Below are 21,108 nucleotides of genomic sequence, written 5' to 3' on the forward strand. Positions count from 1 at the left end.
TATAGATAGTGGTGAAGGTGGTGAACACATAAATGTATGACCATGCAGAGAACCATCGATTATTTACTTGGGATGGAATGTATGGTGAGTGAACAAAACCGTATTAAAAAAAAAAGGATTGATGACAAAACCTCAAGGGCAATATACTGAGTGAAATAAGCCAGACACATAAGGACAATTATTGCAAGGTCTCACTGATAGGAATTAATTATAATATGTAAACTCATAGACATGAAATATAAGGTACCAAGATATAGGATGAGGCTTAAGAATGGGGAGTGGTTGCTTAGTATGAGCAGAATGTTTAATTAGGATGAACTTTAATGTTTGGAAATGAACAGGGGTGTTGGTAGCAAGATGTGAGAAAAACTAATAGCGCCGAATGGCATGTGAATGAGGTGGAAAGGGGAAGGTCAGAGTCATATATGTCACCAGAAGGAAAGTTGGAGGTCAAAAGACGGGAATGCATAAAACTGAATCCTGTGGTGGGCAATGTCCATGATCAACTGTACAAATACTAGAAATTGCTTCCATGAACCAGAACAAATGTATGACAATACAATTAGAAGATAATAATAGAGGGGCATATAGGGAAGAACTATATACCTATTACAAACTATATACTACAGTTAGTAGTATTTCAACATTTTTTCGTAAACAGCAACAAATGTACTATATCAATACTACGAGTCAACAATTGAGGGGGGTTCGTTAGGGATAGGGGAGGATTAGAGTTTCCTTTTCTTTTTTTCTTTTTTCATCTTTCACTTTATTTCTTGTCTGGAGAAATGAAAAGTTTCTAAAAATTGAACAAAAATTAAGTGTGATGGATGCACAGCTGTATGAGGGTACCCAGGGGCAAGTGATTTTACACTTTGGATCTTTGGATAATTGTATGGTATCTGAACAATCTCAATAAAAATGGAAAAAAAAATCACATATTATATGATTCTGTTTATATGAAATGTCCAGAATAAACAAATCTATAGAGATAGAATGTAGATTAGTAATTGCCTTGGGCTGGATGAGGGTGGGGATGGACAGTAAATGCAAATGGATATGGAGTTTCTTTTTGAGGTGAGAAAATGTTCTATATGTGACAGCGCTGATGCTTCCTCAGCTCTGTGAATATTCTGCAAACTGATTGTGCACTTTAAATGTTCAAATTGTAAGGTATGTGAATTATAGCCTCAAGAAAGCTGTAAAAAAACACTGCAGAGATCCTAGAAAAAGCAATCTTTGGAAGCAAGATAATACATACATGATTGTTGTGTTTTTCTAACCTCCAAACCATGAAATAGCATCTTTTTTTCTCTCTAACTTAATGCAATAATCTTTTCAGCAACCTTATTGCCCACTTCCTCCATCCACTATATAAAAGCTTCTTAAGCTCCTGTTCTTCTCAATTCCAATAATTATTTCCCTTTCCTTCCCATTCATTACTATTCAAATGATATATTCTGAATACCATTCCATCCATGTTCTTCTATGAACACCCCCTGTCCCCTTATTTTTTAGCTATTACTTAATCCGGTGTCTTTACCCAAACTATCATTTTATACCTACAGGAAACTTAATTTTCAGAGTCAACCACTATTTTCCCTTTTTCAAAAAATGTCTATTCAAGAGTCTTTATTGTGCTAGGTAGTATTGTTTTCATTTTTACTTTTTTATTTTACATTCACTTGGTTGGTTCAGTTCTGTGTGATTTAACATATTCATCAGTTCTTGTAACAACCACCATAAACAGGATACAAATTCCATAACCCCAAAGATTTCCTTCATGATAACCATTTGTAGTCAGCTGCACCCTCCACCCTGTGCCCATGATAACTACTGATCTATTTTTGTCCCTTAAGTTTTACCTTTTTAAGTACACCACATTAAAAAATCATACTGTCCGAAATCTTTTTTTTATTTTGAAATAAATTCAAAGTTACATGAATAGTTGCAAAAACAATACTAGCCCCATACACAGAATTCCATCATACCCTGACCCCCCTCCCCCGATAGCTCAATCCACCAACTTTAACATGCTGTAACATCACTATTTCTTTCCCTCCCTCCCTATCATCCATCATATATTTCTCTGTCTTCTGAACATATGAGAGTTAGCTGCACTCATCCTTGAACATACACTATAATTCACGTATGTACTTCCCATGAACAAGAACATTCTTTAATGTAATTCCATTAAGCAAAGCTAAGAAGTATAAGAGATTCAACAATGATACAATGCTTACATTCTATATTTCCTTTTCCTTATGTCTCAACTGTGTTCCTTTGAGCCACCTGTCCTCCACCCTCCAATCCCATCCAAGTTCATCCTTAGCATTCAATTGTCGTCTAGTTAGACTATTTTTTTTTTCTTTTTTCAATTGTGGAAACATATATACAGCCTAAATCTTCCCATTCCACCCCCTCCCTAGCCTTCCATTAGTGGGATTAATCACCTTTAGAATGATGTTATGCTCTTTCCAACCATCCATTATTAGAAATTTCCCTTCACCTCAAACAGCAACCCTACACTCCTTTCTTAACTCCCCATTGCCCCTTCCCCCATTTCTCTTAACCCAAACTCTACTTTTCATCTCTATGGTTATATTCTCTGAAAATTTCTTTGTGTTTCTGTGGGGCTTAAAATTAACCTCTTAAATCCCTATCAGTCTTGTTTTTCTTTGATACCACCTTCACTTCAATAGGGCACATAAACTATGTTCCTATACTCCTTCATTCCCCCACCTTTATATAGTTGTCTAAAATTACATATTTTACATTGAGTTCAAAACCACTGATTTGTCCTTAGAGTTTGTGTATTTTTTATCATGTAGGAAGTAAATACTGGAGTTATAGTTAAAAAATTATTGACTTCTATTTGTATTCCATTGTGTTTGGAGAATGTTCTTTGAGTGAATTCATTTTTTTTTTTTTTTTTAATTTCTTGAGGCTTGTTTTATGTCCCAACTTATGGTCCCTTCTGGAGAAAGATCTGTGATCACTAGAGAAAAATGAGTGTCCTGGTGATTTGGGATGTAAGGTACTATATATGTCTGTTAAAATTCTCCATATCTCTTTCTCCTTTCTTTGTCTCTCTGTTGGTAGGGTTTCCTTTAGAATCTGAAGTAGGGCAGGTCTGTTATTGGCAAAGTCTCTCAGCATTTGTTTGTCTGTGAAAAATTTAAGCTCTCCCTCAAATTTGAAGGAGAGTTTTGCTGGATAAAGTATTCTTGGCTGGAAATTTTTCTCTCTCAGAATTTTAAATATGTCATGCCACTGCCTTTGCACCTCCATAGTGGCCACTGAGTAGTCACTACTTAGTCTTATATTGTTTCCTTTGTATGTGGTGAATTGCTTTTTTCTTGCTGCTTTCAGAACTTGCTCCTTCTCTACAGTATTTGAGAGTCTGATCAGAATATGACTTGGGGTGGCTTTATTTGGATTTACTCTATTTGGAGTTTGCTGGGCATTTATGCTTTGTGTGTTTATATTGTGTAGAAGGTTTGGGAAGTTTTCCCCAACAATTTCTTTGAATACTCTTTCTAGACCTTTCCCTTTCTCTTCCCCTTCTGGGACACCAATGAGTCTTAAGTTTGGGCGTTTTATTTTATCTATCGTATCCCTGAGATCCATTGCGATTTTTTTCAATTTTTTTCTCCATTCTTTCTTTTGTTCTTTCATTTTCTGTTCTGTGGATTTCTAGGACACTGAGATGTTGTTCAGCTTCCTCTAGTCTTGTATTGTGAATATCCAGAGTCTTTTTAATTTGGCCAACAGTTTCTTTTATTTCCATAAGATCTTCTGTTTTTTAATTTACTCTTGCAATGTCTTCTTTATGCTCTTCTAGGTTCTTCTTTATGGCACTTATATCCTGGGCCATGGTCCTCTTGATGTCCTTTAAATCCTTTGCCATGTTTTTGTTCTTTGATTGTAGTTCTTTAATTAATTTTGCGAGGTATAACGTTTCCTCCGAAATCTTGATTTGTGTGTTTGGAGCTGGATTCTCCATATTGTCTTGTTTTATCATATGCATTAAGATTTTCTGTTGTTTTTGGCCTCTAGGCACTTGTTTTACTTGATAGGTTTCTTTCAAGTTGTATCCAAAAAAAAAGGATATTGATCTAATTTTTCAGAGACACAGTTTGGTGACATACACTTTCTCTAACTAACCAGCAGACAGCATCTGTGACTCACCTATATCCCTCAAGTCAGTTCTGAACCTTTTTTCCACGGAGTGTGGGGAAACGATTCCCGTATGTTTAGTTGGAGAACTCAGCCTGGGTGTGCTGCTGGAGCCATCTGCCCTGGATGTGGGGTGCGTGCACGGGTGGCCAGGGAGGAAGGGCAGTTTTCTCCTGGTGTCCCACAAACCACCGGATTTGGCACAGTGCCCCCAGGCTCTCTGAGTGGATCCCGCCTCCAGGTTGCTATCCTCCCTCAGCCTAGAGAAAATGTCGTGCTACGTCATCAGTGTGCGCCATCCCCCAAGGGAAGCCCCGGGCCGCCGGGCCGCACTGCGGGACTCTCAGCTCGTTTCAGAATGCAGAATGTATGAGGCTGTCTTTACTGCAATGCCTTGTGGGCTGAGAACAGCTGAGGTTTTCTCCATAGAGAGAGAGCAAGAGACAGAAAAGCTCCCAGGTTCTCCCATCAGCCAGATATAGCACCCGATCCTCTGGGCTCCCTATCCTGCGATTCTCCCAAGGTCAGTTGTCACCAAAAGCCTCTGTCTGCTTGTTGAGGATTCGCTGTCTGTAGTGAGCAGTTAATACTAAAAATCTCACTTGGAGCTGGGCTGAGGAAGTGCATGGTGCGGCTTCCATGAGGGAGGGGCTCTCGGCTCTAGGTTCTTGGCTCTCAGCACGGGTCCGCAGTTTTACTTACAGATTTTATGGTGTGATCTTGGGCATTCCTCCCAATTCATGTCGGTGGATGTTGAGTGTACAGTCACGTTTGTCTCCCCAATGTTATTCCAGGTTATTTACTGGTTTTTTGTTTATTTATGAATTGTTCTGGGGGAGACTAAGTCTTCCACTTCTTTCTATGCCTCCATCTTCCTAGAAACTGTCTGCAATCTTTTGAAACTGGCTTCATTTGTATCACATAATGTCTTTGAGATTGTCAAAATTTTTCTTTATAATAACAGTGTATTTCTTTCAGTTTGTTGAGGACAATTTGTTCTATGGGTGTGTTAAGTTTGTTTATTAATTCATCCATTGAAAGAAATTTGGTTTGCTTTTTATTATGAATAACACTATAAATGATCAAGTACAGGGTTTTGTGTCAGCATAAGTTCTCATTTCTCTATGACAAATTCCTAGAAGTGGGATTGTTTGGACTTATGGTAATTGTATGTTTAACTCTGAAAGAAATACCAAACTGCATTGCAGAGGGACTGTATCATTTTGTTGTTCTGCAAGCAAAGAGAGTTCAAGCTTCCCCAAATCCTTGTCAGCCTTTGGTATTTTCAGAATTGTTTTCATCATTCTAGTAGGTGGCAAAAATTTGCATTTTCCTATTGCCTGGGATATTTAGCATATTGAAAGGTGCTTATTTGCTATCCATAAATAGTCTTTGGTGAAGTGTCTTTAACTATTTATTGCAATTATGTATTTAGTCATGTGTTTTTGTATTGTTGAGGTTTGAAAGTTGTTTGTATATGTTAAATGTGATTCCATGTAATAGATATGATTACAAATATTTTTTTTCACATTCTGTTGTTGCTTTTAATCTTTTTAAATATGTCTTTTGCATAGCATATTTTCTTTTTTTTTGATTCAATACTTTTATTTCTTTAAAGGGACTCTAAAGCAGGAGTTTAAAACTAGAGAGAACACTCTCTTTGCCTGTGCTGGTATTAAACATGCATTGTACAGGTATTGCTTCTTTTTTTAAATTCAGCTTTATTGAGATATATTCATATACCACACAATCACCTATGATGTACAATCAGCTGTTCAGAGTACCATCATATAGATGTGCATTCACCACCGCAACCAATTTTTGAGCATTTTCCTTACACCAAAAAGAATAAAAATAAGAATAAAAAAAATGTAAAAATGAACACCCAGATCATTCCATCCCCCCATTCCACCCTATTTGTCATTTAGTTTTTGTCCCCATTTTTCTACTCATTCATTCATACACTGGATAAAGGGACTGCAATCCACAAGGTTTTCACAATCACACTGTTATAACATGTAAACTACATAGTTATACAATTGTCTTCAAGAACCAAGGCTACTGGGTTGCAGTTCAACAGATTCAGGTATATCCTTCCAGCTATTCCAATACACTAAAACCTAAAAAGGGATAACTATATAGTGTATAAGAATGCCCTCTAGAGTGACCTCTCAACTCCATTTGAAATCTCTCAGCCCCTGAAACTTTATTTTGTTTCATTTTGCTTCCCCCTTTTGGTCAAGAATATTTTCTCAATCCCATGATGCCAGGTCCAGGCTTATCCCCAGGAGTCATATCCTGTGTTGTCAGGGAGATTTACACCCCTGAGAGTCAGATCCCATGTAGGGGGAGGGCAGTGAGTTCACCTGCCCAGTTGGCTTAGCTAGAGATATAGGGCCACATTTGAGCAACAAAGAAGTTCTCTGGGGGAGACTCTTAGGCAAAATTATAAGTAGTCTTAGCTTCTCCTTTGCAGTAACAAGCCTCATAAGGGCAAGCCACAAGATCGAGGGTCTGGCATACCAAATTGCCAGTCCTGAATGTTTGTGAGAATATCAGCAATAACCCAGGTGGGGACGTCCAACATATCCACATTTTTGCCCAGCTCCTCAGGGGGGCCCTACAAATATATTTTTATTCCCTGCCCAAATTACTTTGGGATATATTGCTATTTCACACTAATCTGAACAAACCTACCAGATCTCACTTCCTATTCAAAGTTCCATGTAAATATGGTGTTTGAATAAACTGACCATACAAATAAATTTAGTATGCTATAGAAGATGTATATCCTGCACCAAATAAACATCTCTTCCCTTGGTCTCACACAGAAGTTGAAGTTTTAAAACACAGTCAAAATTGTCCTTTACCCTTTGGCCTGATTTGCCTTAGTCCTAACCAGATCTGCTTCATTCATGTCTGTAATTGAAGTCTGAACTCTTTTTCAGCTTTTTTAACAGTTACTGTGTGTGCTAATACTGATATTCATAGCTGCTGAGTTCTAACTCTGAGTTTCAGGTGTTACAGAGATACCTGAAGTTTCAGAGACTGACCAGGTTATACACAAATAGATCAGCATCTTAGAATTTGGAGACAGCCATTACAATTCAGGAATAGATGTGACTGTTGTAAAAGGTTGCAATCTAGGGACCATTACAGTAAGCATTCCCCTGATAAGCTGTGCTCTAAGATTCAATTCTCAGAGTTTACACATTGTAGTTGTCCATATTGGTGAGGCCTTATAATAATTGTCTTTTCATTTCTTGCATGCTTCACTTAAAGTGCTGTCTACAGGATCCACTCACCTCTTTATGTGTCTCACAGCTTCACTCGTTCTTGTAGTTGCTCAATATTCCATTGTGTAATTCATCATTCTGTTCATCAGTGGATGCAATCTCAGGCCACTTCCACCCATTGCAGATCATGAATACTGCCTCCATAAACACCAGTGAGCAAATGTTCATTCATGTCCCTGCTCTCAGATCCTCCAAGTATATACCCCATAATGAGGTTTCAGGACCCTATGGCACCCACATACTTAGCTTCTTGTGGAACCACCACACTGTCCTCCAGATAGGCTATACCATTCTACTCCCTGCCAACAGTAAATAGCTACATCCCTCTCTCTATATTTTCTCCAGCACTTTTATTGCTATTTATATTTTCCTTACAATTTTATAGAGATATATTCACAGACCATAAAATCATCCATATGTACAATCAATTATTCACAGTATCATCATATAGTTGTGCATTCCTCACCAGTCAGCACTTGAACATATTCATTACTATGAAAAAAATTGTTAAAGGTTAATAGAAAGGTAACAACAAACACAAAAAAAACCCATACAATATAATATAATAGTAAGGTCAGACAATACCACCACTACCTAGAATCCCACATCCCTCCCTTATATCCCCCTCTTAGAAACATTTAGCTTTGGTATCTTGCCTTTGTTACATTTAATGGAAGCATATTACAGTGTTACTGTTAACCATAGACTCCAAATTGGTTTGTTTATATTTTTAGCCCAATACCATCCTTTTTCAACACTTTGCAAGGGTGACATTTATTTGTTCTCCCACATGTAGAAACATTTTTATACTTGTACATTTAGTCCTAATCACTGACCACTCTAGTTTCCACTACATTACACATCCCAGTCTTTATCATCTATCTTTACTTTAGGTGTTGGCAGAGTATAATTTTTTAATCTTGATGATGTTCAATTTAACATTTTTTAAAATTTATGGATCATGCATGAAACAGTGAGCATGAAATAAGGGACAGACATGCTCTTTCAAAGTGGCTGTTTCCCAGAGATTCCATTATTCACCCCTCCTTTTGTGGGATTCTTAATAAAAAGAAAGAATGAAAGAAAGAAAGAAAAGGATATTTTTTAAAAACCAGTTGAATATTATTGGGGATATGAAAGGTCAGCATAAGAGTAAAATAATCTCTTCAGGTAGACTCACACTATTAGTTCTGATCTTGTCTTCCCCACCGCTTGAGTACTGTGAGAGCACTGTTAACCATAATCATCACTTCTAGCCCCACAAATGCTCTCTATTATGAAAAGTAACAGACACTGCTTCAGCTTTTATTATCATGGTAGATCATGGAACACATGGCCAGACATTCCTTGCCCATGTATAATATACTTCATAATATATAAAATATACTTTATATCAAAGCCTGGAATCAAGTATGTTAGTGATCCAAATCAGATTTCATCCTAAAATTATCCAATACTGAATCTCACATTTTATCTGTTTTCTCTAAATCTAAGGATGCCAGTTATTTATTTTAAGACAGCTGTAATACTTTGCTGTATCACTCCACTAAAAATTGATGACCTTTCCAAAGGAGAACCTCAACACTACTTAGGAAACTACTCGTTCATCCTTGTAGCACTATGGAAGCACCTAGGTTGGATTTTTATCCAGGTATTTATTAATTTCTGACCTCTTAGTTCATGTTTTTCAAGGAAATACAACAGACAGGCAATTTAAAATTAAATGAAAAGGATAATTTGTAAGCAGATCATTATTTCATCAGTTTTTCCCTTTGCTTCCAGGAAAGTCTAGTAGTATAGGAAGAATTCTATATTTTTCCAGCATTCTGCTAATGGCTCCTAAGGGAACCCAATTAAAAAGTATTGCCAAAATTAATTACATGGTAGATTTATTAGTTTTAGGTCTCCAGAGATTTTTTTTTATGTTACCTTAAAAAATAAACTTCGTCTAGCATATTCAAAAACATGTAGAATGTGTCTCTTTCTTCTGGGGAAATGGTTTGGGAAAACATACACCATTGTGCAATATTAGAAAAATCATGCACAAATGTCATTTGAATTCCAGAAAAAAATACTTTTGGAAGAATACTGATTAGCTTTTCCCATCTATGTATCTGGGATTTAGATTGAGAAATAGATGGGTTTTGATGAGGAATAATCAAATATGAGCTATACTAAGCCATAAAATATGACAAAGAAAATCCTACAACATTCTAACTTTTCTTTCTTTCTTTTTTTTAAAAAAATTGCCATGTGTGTACTTGTAAGAATTAGAGACTACAATATCTGAAATTTCACCAATCCTGAAAAATCTATGCATGGGTTTCCTTAGGGCTGGGTAAGTGTTTTCTCTATATCCTAAAATCTGTTTGGTTAGTGTTCATCACTTTTTCTAAGTGGTCTGTGTTGAACCTACCTGTTTCCTAGAAAGTGTCACCTTGAAATACATGGTTTTTATGATCACTATTTTTTTTAAAATATTTCTTACTATCATATTTCTCATTTGTAAATTAGGTATAACGATACTGCTTAGAGGGTCAAAATTTTCATACCACAAATTGGTTGTGCAAAAAATGTAGATTCTTTGTTTCCCAAATCCAATTTCATCTTGCTCTGGATCCTTCAATCCCATTGCTGTCAAAAAAAAAAAAAAAAAAAAATGGAATTAAGAATAAATTCATATTTTCCAGACTACAACCATCTATTTTGAGTTAATTCATTCTCCTTGGGTAAGTATTCAGTCAATTCAATCCCTTAGAAATATGTATCCCTCTTCTCTTGAGTTTTTTCTCCTAAAATCTTCTTTCCAAGGTGGCCTCTGGATGGCAGGGGGCACCTGTGATTCCTATGGCATTGGTTGGGTGTAAGGATCTGCATGTCCTGCTTCTCTGCTGGCACCTGCTGACCTCCTGCTAGGGCACAGCTCTTTGTCCTCACTGCCTTTGGAAATGAAGTATCCATAGTGGGGTCTCATCCCTCTACCTACATTGATATTTTATCTTTCAGATCATAGAACTCTAACAATTGCTTTTTTTGCTTTCTTGCAATTCAACCTGAGGCATTTTATCAATTCATGTATTATTTTCTCTGCCTATATCTTCCAAAATTTGTGAGAGCTGAGCTCAGAAATTGATCACACCTGCCTCAGGAGGGAGTCAGGTAGACTTTTCTTAGCCAAACACCATCTGGTAAGATAGTACGGTTTTTCCAGACACAGGATGTATATCCCATTCCATTATCATCTGCACTCTGCCTAACAGCTCACACTTTGTTAATTAAACAGACTACCCTCATGGTTCACTGAAAGATCACCAAGAGAAAGATCTCTTCCTAGATCTTGTAGCAGTAGACCAGGTTGAGCTTCTCAGGTATTATCTTTCAGGAAATTCATGTTTCCTAGACTTTTCATTTTATTGACAGACCCCACTGTTGGTATCTATATCAGTCAGGAGCAACTAATTCAGAATAACTGGTAGATAAAGATAGAAGCTAAGCCCATGCATCTAAAACAAACTGTTGAATCTTGAGGGCAGTTCTACTCTGGGATAATTTACTCAGTCATTCATTCAGTCTTCTATTCATAAAATGAAATTGAGCTTGAGTCTCTGTTAGGCACTGTAGAAATGGCATAGTGGAAGACAAACACAGATGCTACACTATCTGCTATATCTACATACTGTATATAGCTAAACTGTCTGCCTATTTGAACTTGGGCAAGATATATTAGCACTCTGTACCTCAATTTCCTCACCTATAGAGAGAGTTTATTAATCGTTCATACCCACAGAATTGATGGGCATGGGATAGGTGATATATAGATATTTTGTTGCAGTAATAATAACTTATATGATATATCATTATTGTTATTATTATTTTCATTCTAATATATGTATTTTCCCTGTCCCATCCTTGGAAATTACCCTGTACAAAATAATAACTTTATCAGATTATTATTTTTGAAAGCAGAACTTGAAAAAGGCTGATATACATAAAACTTTCTGAAATAATATATTTACTTTTATTAAAATTCATCTCAGATCATCATTTTTGAGAAGTCCAATTAGAATTTTATCCCTATGGATTTGTTTACTAAGAATGACTGGCATTGTGTTATGCCAAATTTAGGCAGAATAAGAGCTAATAGGTATAATATTGCATAAAGTCAAGAAGGGGTGGATTTCAATTAATTTGCCATATGTAGTGCATTTTTTTCATAATGAATAGAAACCTAGTGTCATTAAGGAAAAAAATTGCCTTGTTACTCAAAATAAGTTTTCCAATGACAAAATTTCCATCTAGCCATCAAGATTAACAAAATACTATGTTTTTCAATAACTTGCCTGGCTAAATATTTATCATTATTACCCACTTCAATAACTGTAAAAAGGAGCATTCTATTAGTGAGGTAATCAAAATATATACTAGGGGATTAACAAAGCTGATATTAAAACTTTATATTTTTAAAGTAATAAAAGTGATTATTCTTTTCATTACCAAACATCGTGAAAAGTGTTTGTAATTGTGAGGGATAGCTATTTTGCCATTTGTGGTTAAATGTATTTTTTCTTATTCTTTGTGCAGAATAAGAGCACTTCAAAGGTATTTGAAATCATATAGTAAAGTGACATTTACTCTTATTTTACCTAAAGATCTACCAGAATTCAGAGCTTAGCATGCCAAATAAAACAATTACAGAGTTCATTCTTCTGGGACTTACAGATGACCCAGAGTTTCAAATTGTGATATTCTTCTTTATGTTGTACACATACTTATTGAGTGTAAGTGGAAACATGACCGTCATCATGTTAACACTGATAAATGTTTATTTGAAGACACCCATGTATTTCTTCCTCAGAAATTTCTCTGTGTTAGAAATTTCATATGCAACAGCCTGTATTCCTAAATTACTCATCAGGATTGCTACAGGAGACACAGTCATTTCCTATTTTTTTAATCCTTCTGGGAGCACCAGAGTTTTTTCTTCTGGCTGTTATGTCATAAGATCGCTATGTGGCTATCTGCAAACCTCTGCATTACACAAGTATAATGAGCAACAAAGTCTGCCACAGGCTTGTTATCAGCTCCTGGTTGGCTGGATTCCTCATTATCTTTCCCTCTGTGATCATGGGTCTCCAACTGGATTTCTGCGACCCCAACATTATTGACCAGTTCACCTGTGACTCTTCTCCTTTGCTGCTGATCTCCTGCACAGACGCAATGTTCCTAGACTCATGGAATTTTTCTTAATGGTATTCACACTCGTGGTAACTTTGACCTTGGTGATTATGTCCTATGCAGTCATCTTTAGAACAACTGTGAAGATTCCTTCTGCCCAGCAAAGGAAAAAGGCCTTTTCCACTTGTTCCTCCCATATGACTGTGGTTTCCATTTCGTATGGGAGCTGCATTTTCATGTACATCAAAACTTCAGCAAAAGAAGGGGTGGCTTTGAGCAAAGGTGTAGCAGTACTTAATACCTCTGTTGCTCCCATGCTGAACCCCTTCATTTACACCTTAAGGAACCAGCAGGTGAAACAAGCCCTTAAGGACTCAATCAAAAGGCATTATTATCAAAGAAACACTAACTATTAAATATGTACCCACAACTACAAATGTACCACAAAATAAGCCCAAAGCATTGTTCTAGGTGCTAGATATACCCAAGGGAATAAAGCACATAAAGGTTCCTGCCATGGTAGAGTTTACTTTAAAGAGCAAGCATGATTAATAGATAAATTATATAATTCTTAGTAAGAGCTATGAGAAAAAGGAAATACAGTTAGGAAAAGGGAGACAGCAGGCTTCATATTAAAAGCTGTGCAAAGATTTTGGTTATTTTGAAATTCTTTTTTATTGAATGCTTTCTACATTCAAACTTATTTACTTCTTTAATCTTTTTTTCTGTTTTCTAATTTTACCAGGTCTGTATGTCCATCTATTTTGCACATTCCAAGCATAGGAAAATTGTGAGGTGTGAATGTATAAAAAGAAAAAGAAAGAAAGAAGGAAAGAAAGAAAGAAGAAAAGAAAAGGCCTTCCTCTTTGCTTTAAGAGAATAGGCAGTAAGCTTTAGACAGATTACTCAAATCCTACCTGAAAATATATTAATCTAAAGCACAATGCACAGCAACCCACAGTTAAAGAATGGAATTGGCCCTGATTTTGAGACCTAAAAAACAGTTCTTCATGATTTTTATTTTTTGGAAATTGTCCTGTTTCCACCTTACTCGTATTTCCTATTCTATTCAATCATATATTGGGAAAAATAGCGGAGAAGCAATGATCTTCTGCTGTGAAGCTAGGATATTTTAAGCTGTCTAGATTATTGTTCCATCAACTCTGCTCTATCAGAAATATTTATATATATATATCCCTTAAGATTATGCACCTCCTGATAAAAAGGAAGTTGGAGAGATGTTGGTGTTGGGGAGGGTGATCTACTCCAAGGAAGTTGCTATAAACAGGGTTAGTAGGAAGAAATGACGTATATTAAAATTTCATTATATTAGAGAGGAGGTGTGAGGTGATAAAATTCAAAGTCACATATAATTAGTGCAGTGTTTATTCATATCTGTTAACATGAATATAAGAATCAAAGAACGTGACTTTAAAAGCTCTCAAATAAATAACAGGTGTCCAAAAACAAATTACACACCTTTTCTGAATGCAAATAATCACTAAAACAGCTCATGCTAATATTAGTAAGAATGAAAATATTGAAATTATATGTGAAATTCAGAACATTGAAAATTAAATATTGTTTGAAAATGAAAGAAAATATATATGGAAATTAACTAAAAATAAACACTAAGGTTTATACCATAGCTAATTCTTAATTATGTTCTCCAGTTCTAATACTGCAAAAATTGTAAGACTAAAACATAAGTATCATAAGATTAAAATATTCCTAATTATGATAAAACAATAAATTATGTTACACTAAAGTACTAATGATACTAGGTGCAATTATACAATAGCATATATGAAAATACATAGGAAAAAATATGAAGTAGCAAAAGTTCCTGAAACAGCAAAAAATTTTAATGTGTATTTTAAGTATGGAAGTCAATGAAAATAAAAAGTTCAAAAAGTGATGCCTCCAAAATATAACTGATTTTATAAACATCCTATTGAAAGCTTTACATTTATACAAATTCATTTGTAGTATATATTCATGTAAATATTTGCAGACCATAAATTAATGGAAAACATTATAGTTATTGATACATAAACTATCCACAACATATATGCATGGATCCTCTGTACAATCCTTCTACAATGAATTAACACAATAAAAAAACACCTAGTACAAGATGAGGAACACAAAGATACAGATTATGAGGGTACTTTGTGATATAATTCATCATATTATCCTTTAAGTAGTTATGACAAGAAAGCGAATCACAAGGATCTCAAAATATGTTATTATCCGAAATGAATGTCGAAGAAAAATGGAAAGACTCTTTTTTCTCATTGATGTGAAAGTAACTATGCCAAAGCTCTAAAGAAAATGTCTACTAAACAAAACTTAAAATCTTACTCAAAGTTAAATGGCAGTATCATTCTATTAGAGACAGCAAAATAATGGCAACTGCCCTCCCCACAATTTGTTGATTGCTCCAGAAACTTTCTGCATCTTCAAATCTGCTGTTGTGTGTTTCCAGTATATTTTTAATTTCATCTATATAGTATCTTTCATTTCTGTAAGATCTGCTATTTTTCCATATATTCTTTCAAATTCTTCTTTATGATCTCAAAGTGTCTTCTTAATATCCTTTATCTCTTTCTCATCTCTTTGAAATTATTTAGGAGATTTGTTTCAACATCTTTGATTAGTTGTTCCAAATTTTGTATCTCCTCCAATTTTTTAATTTTATCATTTCATTTGGCCATATTTTCTTGTTCCTTAACGTGCCTAGTAATTTTTTGCTGGTTTCTGAGCATCTGATTATCTTGGGAAGACCATTTTGAAAGTTGGTTTCCTTCTCTTGTTTAAGATTTTGTTGTTGATTGGGTTTATATTAAAGGTTTCCTTTGGCACTTGGCTCATCAGTACTTCACAGCCAAACTAGGACTACAGTCCCATTCAGGGGGTGCAAACCCTTTCCAAAAATCTGTAGCTAGATGGTGAGGAAAACAGCTTCTCAGACTGCACTTTGCCAGTCTTCCTAGCAGATTGCTGTCTTCAGCAACCTATCCCCACAGCCCTGACTCTTCCAGACTTCAGCAGCCAGCCAGGCAGAGTCTGGGCTGACCTGAAGCTGCCAGCTTCAGGGGTGAGGGATGGGCCCTGGGAACCATAGTGGAGCTCAGTCATTCTCTGCAGCTTTTATGTTTGTGAAAATAGTGGAGCCATAGTTTCCTGGACACCTGTGTGGAAAGGTTGGTTCTAAGCTATGCAACCCAAAGGGTCATTCTCACTGGTCAACAATTGGGTCAGGACTGTTCCATGTCCCCCACTTTTCCAGAGTGGGAACTCCCTGTCCCTCTCAGACCACTGCAACCATTCAGGTGAAAACTAGAGACACTTGGAGCTGCTGGTCTTAGGGGTTGGGAATCAGTTCCTGGGCTGTGCTGGTGTTCAGTCACTCATCACAGCTTCTTGTCTGTGGAAATGGTGCGGCTGCACAGGCCTGGTCTCCTGCATGGAAAAGTTCCAGGCTGCAGGACTGAGAATGTCAACATTGCCAGCCAACATTTGTACCAGACTGCTCCATGTCTCATCAGCCAGCAAGAACAAGGCATATCTGAAGCTGTTGGCCTCATGGGTAGGGTTGGGTGCTAAGAACCATGGGGAGATTAGCCTTTCACCACAGTCTTTGTTTTTGTAGAAATAACAGTTGCAGCCTCCCAAACTTCCACATGGAAAGGCTGAAGGCTGAGGGCCTGAGAGGGTTAACTTCAGTGTCCAGTAGTTGGACCAGGACTGTCTGCATCTCTCCAGCTGGTGAGAACCAGGCCAAACCAAAGTTGTTGGTCTCAGGGGTTGGGGATGGGTGCTGGGAACCACAGTGGAGATCAGTTGCTCACCACAGTCTCTCTGTTTGTGGAATTAATGGAGACACTGGCTTTTACACCCATGTGGAAAGACTTTAACTGTGGGATCAAGAGGGTTACCTTCACCTGTCAACAGTTGGACCAGGACTGTGCCAAGTCTTACCAGTGGATGAGAACCAGGCCAATCCACAGCTGCGGCCTCGAGGGTGGAGGATGGGCACTGAGTGCTATGGTCAAGTTCACTCATCACAATTCTCAGTTTTAGTTTCTCCGGTTTTTCATCTAGCTCTTTCATATATAATGCAATGGTCCTTCCTTGGTCTCCTGAGCCCCAGAACCGCTGATTTGGACAGTTTCTGCCTGTTTTCTAGATGCTTTTGGTGGCAGAGTAAGTACTGCCTATCTTTTATTCCACCAACTTTCCAAAGTCTCACCTTCATTTTGAAAGATAGTTTTGCTTGATATAAAACACATGGGTGATACTTCATCTGTTTTCTTGTCACTTTGAAACAATTCCTGCTATCTCTGCCCTCCATTGTTTCTGAAGATAAGATAGTTGTTAATATTTTGGAGATCCCTTGTATGTGATGAATCTCTATTTTTTTGTTTGCTTGTTTGTTTTTGATAAACAGAAATGCTTTACTCATGATTTGTCTTTCCTCCATTAATTCAGTAAATTAATTTAAGAAAGTTGCTAATTTTTCATAAGCCAAGAAGCTTTAGCTTCAAAAAACTATTTTTCCCTTCATGATCTTGACCTTCTACTTTACAATCCTATTCCAAGGATAGCCCTGTACAAACCTAATTTTTCAATAGGAACAATAATGATTGCCAATCCATGTGCCAGGTTCTGTTCTATGCTCAGAGAAATATTTACTCATTTACTCCTCACAACAATCCTAAACATAAGTATTTTGAATATCCTCACTCTACAGGTGAGGAAACTGAGGCACAGACAGTCAAGTAATTCCAAGTCTCATAGCTGGAAAGTGGTAGAAGTAACAACTGATCCCATTCTGTCTGGCTCCAGAGTCTGTGCTACATTTCTCTAGTACAGACTGCAAATGGTCAAGACCAGATGTAGTATGCACAATGGTTTGAATCTCTCTAACAACAACAGAATGATATATAGTACTTTAGTGGGGAAAATGAGTTAAAACACAAATACATTTATACCTTTAAGAACAGTATACCATCTTTCACATTTCAAGTTTCATTATCAATTGTCTCTACAGTTTGCTTGCTATTATTAAGCTGGGTAAAAAAATGCTGGACAGAGTAGAGCAATTCAGTAGCACCATCATTAAGTAGGTTGTGAATTTATCCTTTGCCACAGAGCAGGAATATACTTAAAATCAACTCAAGAAATAGATTTAAGTATTCAGAGAAGGAGTACTTACGTGCATTTGTTATGCATCCAAGGGCCTCACAGCCCCCTTTTTAATCATTTAATTCCTAACCCAGTTTCTGTATATAGTCTGAAAACAAGGAACCACCCAAGTGAGATATCCCTTCAGAGCACTGTTGAAAATATATTAAACATCCAAGATCTGTGTTCTCAAATGTTAAAAATGTTTTATATTAGCATATTGAGAGAATATCCTAAGATATAGTCTATATTTTAATGAGATTTTGTTTCCCCCTTTATGGTAATATCTTCAATTTCTTCTGAGACCTTTCCTTTATAGTCATTTGGTTCTATTGCTTTTAACTTCTTTTGATATTCCAGTGGTAAACCATTCTCTTTTGCACCCATGCAAATGACCTTTTTATACTGTGGTGATGGGGGAACACTCACATAATTTTTCATCTGATAACTTTGACAGGTTATTTTTTCTCCTTCTTGAGTGTGAATATTAACTTCTATTGGATCATATGTTCCACTTACAATCCCTTCTTGCTCATCCAAGAGAACATAAATTGCTTTTGTTCATTTTCTGTACTACTCCCCACACTTCATCTCCAGGACTTTGAAAAATGGTAGTTATTCGTCCATGTCAAGTATGAGTTATTTTGCCTTGGGAATTGCCAAAGTCGAGCTTAAAATCCTGCAGGCAGGCCATGCTGCAGAAGGCAGCCGAGGGGTTTCGGAGGCAGAGTCTCTCCGTGAACAGGATGCTGCGGTAGGCAAAGTACAGAAAACTCTCCTCCTCGTTTCCTGGGTAGTTCCCACAGCCCGAGCTCCCCATGGCCCTCCAGACGCTGGTATGGCCCGGGCCTCGGGAGCACGGCTGAGGAGCAGACGCGAGCGCCACTCGGAGCCCGCTGCCCCAGGCCCGCTGGCTGCCAGGCAGCGGCCTCGGGGGCTGGGAATCTCTACTTTTTAAATATTTTATTCTCTTTCTCTTTCTCTATTTTTCATTCTGTTATTTCTGTTATGCATATATGAGTATGTTTTGTGGTGTCATACATTTCTTTAAATATCTATTTTTTCAATCTTTTGTTCTCTCATTTCTCTCTTGAATTGCTTAATCTCTTGAGTCTATCATCTGCCAGTCAAATCTTCTCTTAAGGTCCTATAGTGAATTTTTGTTTCAGTTGTATATTTCAATTACAGAATTTCCATTGGTTCTTTTTAAAGTAAATTCTGTTTTTTTCTTGTTGATATTCTCTTTCATGAAACATTGTGATCATCTTTTCCTTAACTTCTTTAAGTGGGATTTCTTTTAGTTGTTTAAACATGTTTATAATGGCTGCTCTAAAGTCTTTGGTAATTCTGCTTCGAACTTTTCACAGGCATATTCTGTTACCTACTTTTTCATGTGTATGGGATGTACTTTCTGTTTATTGGAATGTCTCATAATGTTTGATTGAAAACTAAATACTTTCTATAATATAATGTAGCAACTATGAATATAACCACTCCCCTCCCTGGGGATTTAGATGGTAACTTTTTTGTTGTTTTCTTTTTTTTTAGTGATTTGTCTGGCCTATTTTAATTAAGTCTGTTTCCCCCATTGGGTGAGGGTGCAGCTTTGGGCATATGCATTGTCACATGGGATGAAGGTGGTTTTAGTAGGGCTCTCTTTGACTATTTCTGGAACTCTCTGTTAAGCTGTCTGCCTCTGTTAGTTTCATACCCAGCTCTTATATTCTAATTGCTGACTGATTTTGTGCTTGTTTTCCAGTATGCCATGAGGATATAAATTGCTTCACAGTCTGATCCAATTAAATTCAGGCCCTGTTACAGGGGTCTTTGTGGGTTTTGGTTTTCCCTTGAAAGTGGTCACCTTAACTGTCTCTTTTCCTCATTCTCTGATAAACTAGCTAGCCTACAGTCTACCTTTCTGCTCACTTGGATTTACCAGCCTCCTTTTAATTTTTTTTCAACAAAATCTCCATTATTTTAAAGAGCTTTCATAGGTTTGATCTATCCCACACTCTGTTTCAAATGAAATCAGTTCTTTGGCAAAAATTCAGAGACCTCCACTCTTATGACCTGTCTTCCTACACTGGGCAACATCTCTGAACCAATACTCTGGAAAAAGGGATAGGGACAATGGCCTGCTTCTATTGGCATGACACCTCTGCTTCACAAGCAGAATGATGGGCTGGGGTGGTAGTCTCTGGTTCTCTAATCTTTCCTTCCTGGCCTGGAAACTCCACTCTAAAAGTGAGGTAGAGCAAAGATAAATAATGGCCCCAGTATTCTGATAAACCTGCAACACCTGGGGTAAAGCCTCTGCACTACTAGTGGTGATTTTGTGGAAGAAGGGAGCCCTTGACCTATCACACTCATCTGGGATTTAGACTCTGCAACACAGAGCTGAGGGTAGTGAGACACGCTGGCGGACTGCACTTTCTGGGGAAATACCATAGTGTCAATTGAGAGTTGGTAGAAGGAGGGACCCCTATCTTCTTGGTCATGTCTGAAATGGGGCTTCCATCATGATGATGCAGAGGAAGAAAGTATAAATCAAGTCATGGATCAAGTGCAACAGGCTCTCACTCTCTTGCAGAGATTTAGTAAATTTTCTTGAATGAATATTATTTTCCTTTGCTATATATTCTTAGTACAATTTTCAGATATTTTGCATGATTGTTTTTAAAGAAATTTTTACTGATAGGTTGTTTTGCAGGGGAGAAGTTCCATGAAGCTCCTTTTACCATAAGTATAGAACTAAATTACTCATACATGATTATTTTTTGTAGTTTCCATCCCTGTGAAAATTGCCACTGATCTTGCATGTCATCTGCTTTTCAATTAAGCCTTTAATATATTGAGCATTGTTTTAGTTCCCTAGGCTATTCAAAGCAAATAAATTGAAATGGGTCAGCTTAAAGAAAGAGAATTTATTAGATTACAGTTTTAAGTCTGGTAAAATGTCCAAACCATGGTATCACCAAGAGGATGCTTTCTCCCCCAAGATGGTGGAATACTGAGGATGGCTGTTGGTGACTCATGATCCTTAGCCAGTCACATGGCAAGGCACAAACCCTACTGGTCTCTTCCTTCTCTTCTGGGTTTCATTTCAGCTTCTTGATTCATGTGACTTTTTTCTTCCTGTCTGGATTTCATTCTCCTATAAAGGACAACAATAATAGGATTAAGCCCATCCTAACTGAGATGAGTCACACTTTAATTGAAGTAACCTCATCAAAAGGTCCTACTTAAATTGGGTTCAGACACAAGAGTT

General features: G+C 36.9%; 2 pseudogenes; one reads left to right on the plus strand and one right to left on the minus strand.

The window, feature by feature from the left end:
• Window positions 1-12,148: 12,148 nt before the first annotated feature.
• On the plus strand, window positions 12,149-13,059 carry LOC119541843 (annotated as a pseudogene).
• A 5,033-nt stretch (window positions 13,060-18,092) lies between these two features.
• LOC119543426 lies at window positions 18,093-18,660 on the minus strand (annotated as a pseudogene).
• Between the last annotated feature and the right edge of the window lie 2,448 nt (window positions 18,661-21,108).

Source organism: Choloepus didactylus, chromosome 8 (genome assembly GCF_015220235.1).
Source record: "Choloepus didactylus isolate mChoDid1 chromosome 8, mChoDid1.pri, whole genome shotgun sequence".
Classification (NCBI taxonomy): domain Eukaryota; kingdom Metazoa; phylum Chordata; class Mammalia; order Pilosa; family Megalonychidae; genus Choloepus; species Choloepus didactylus.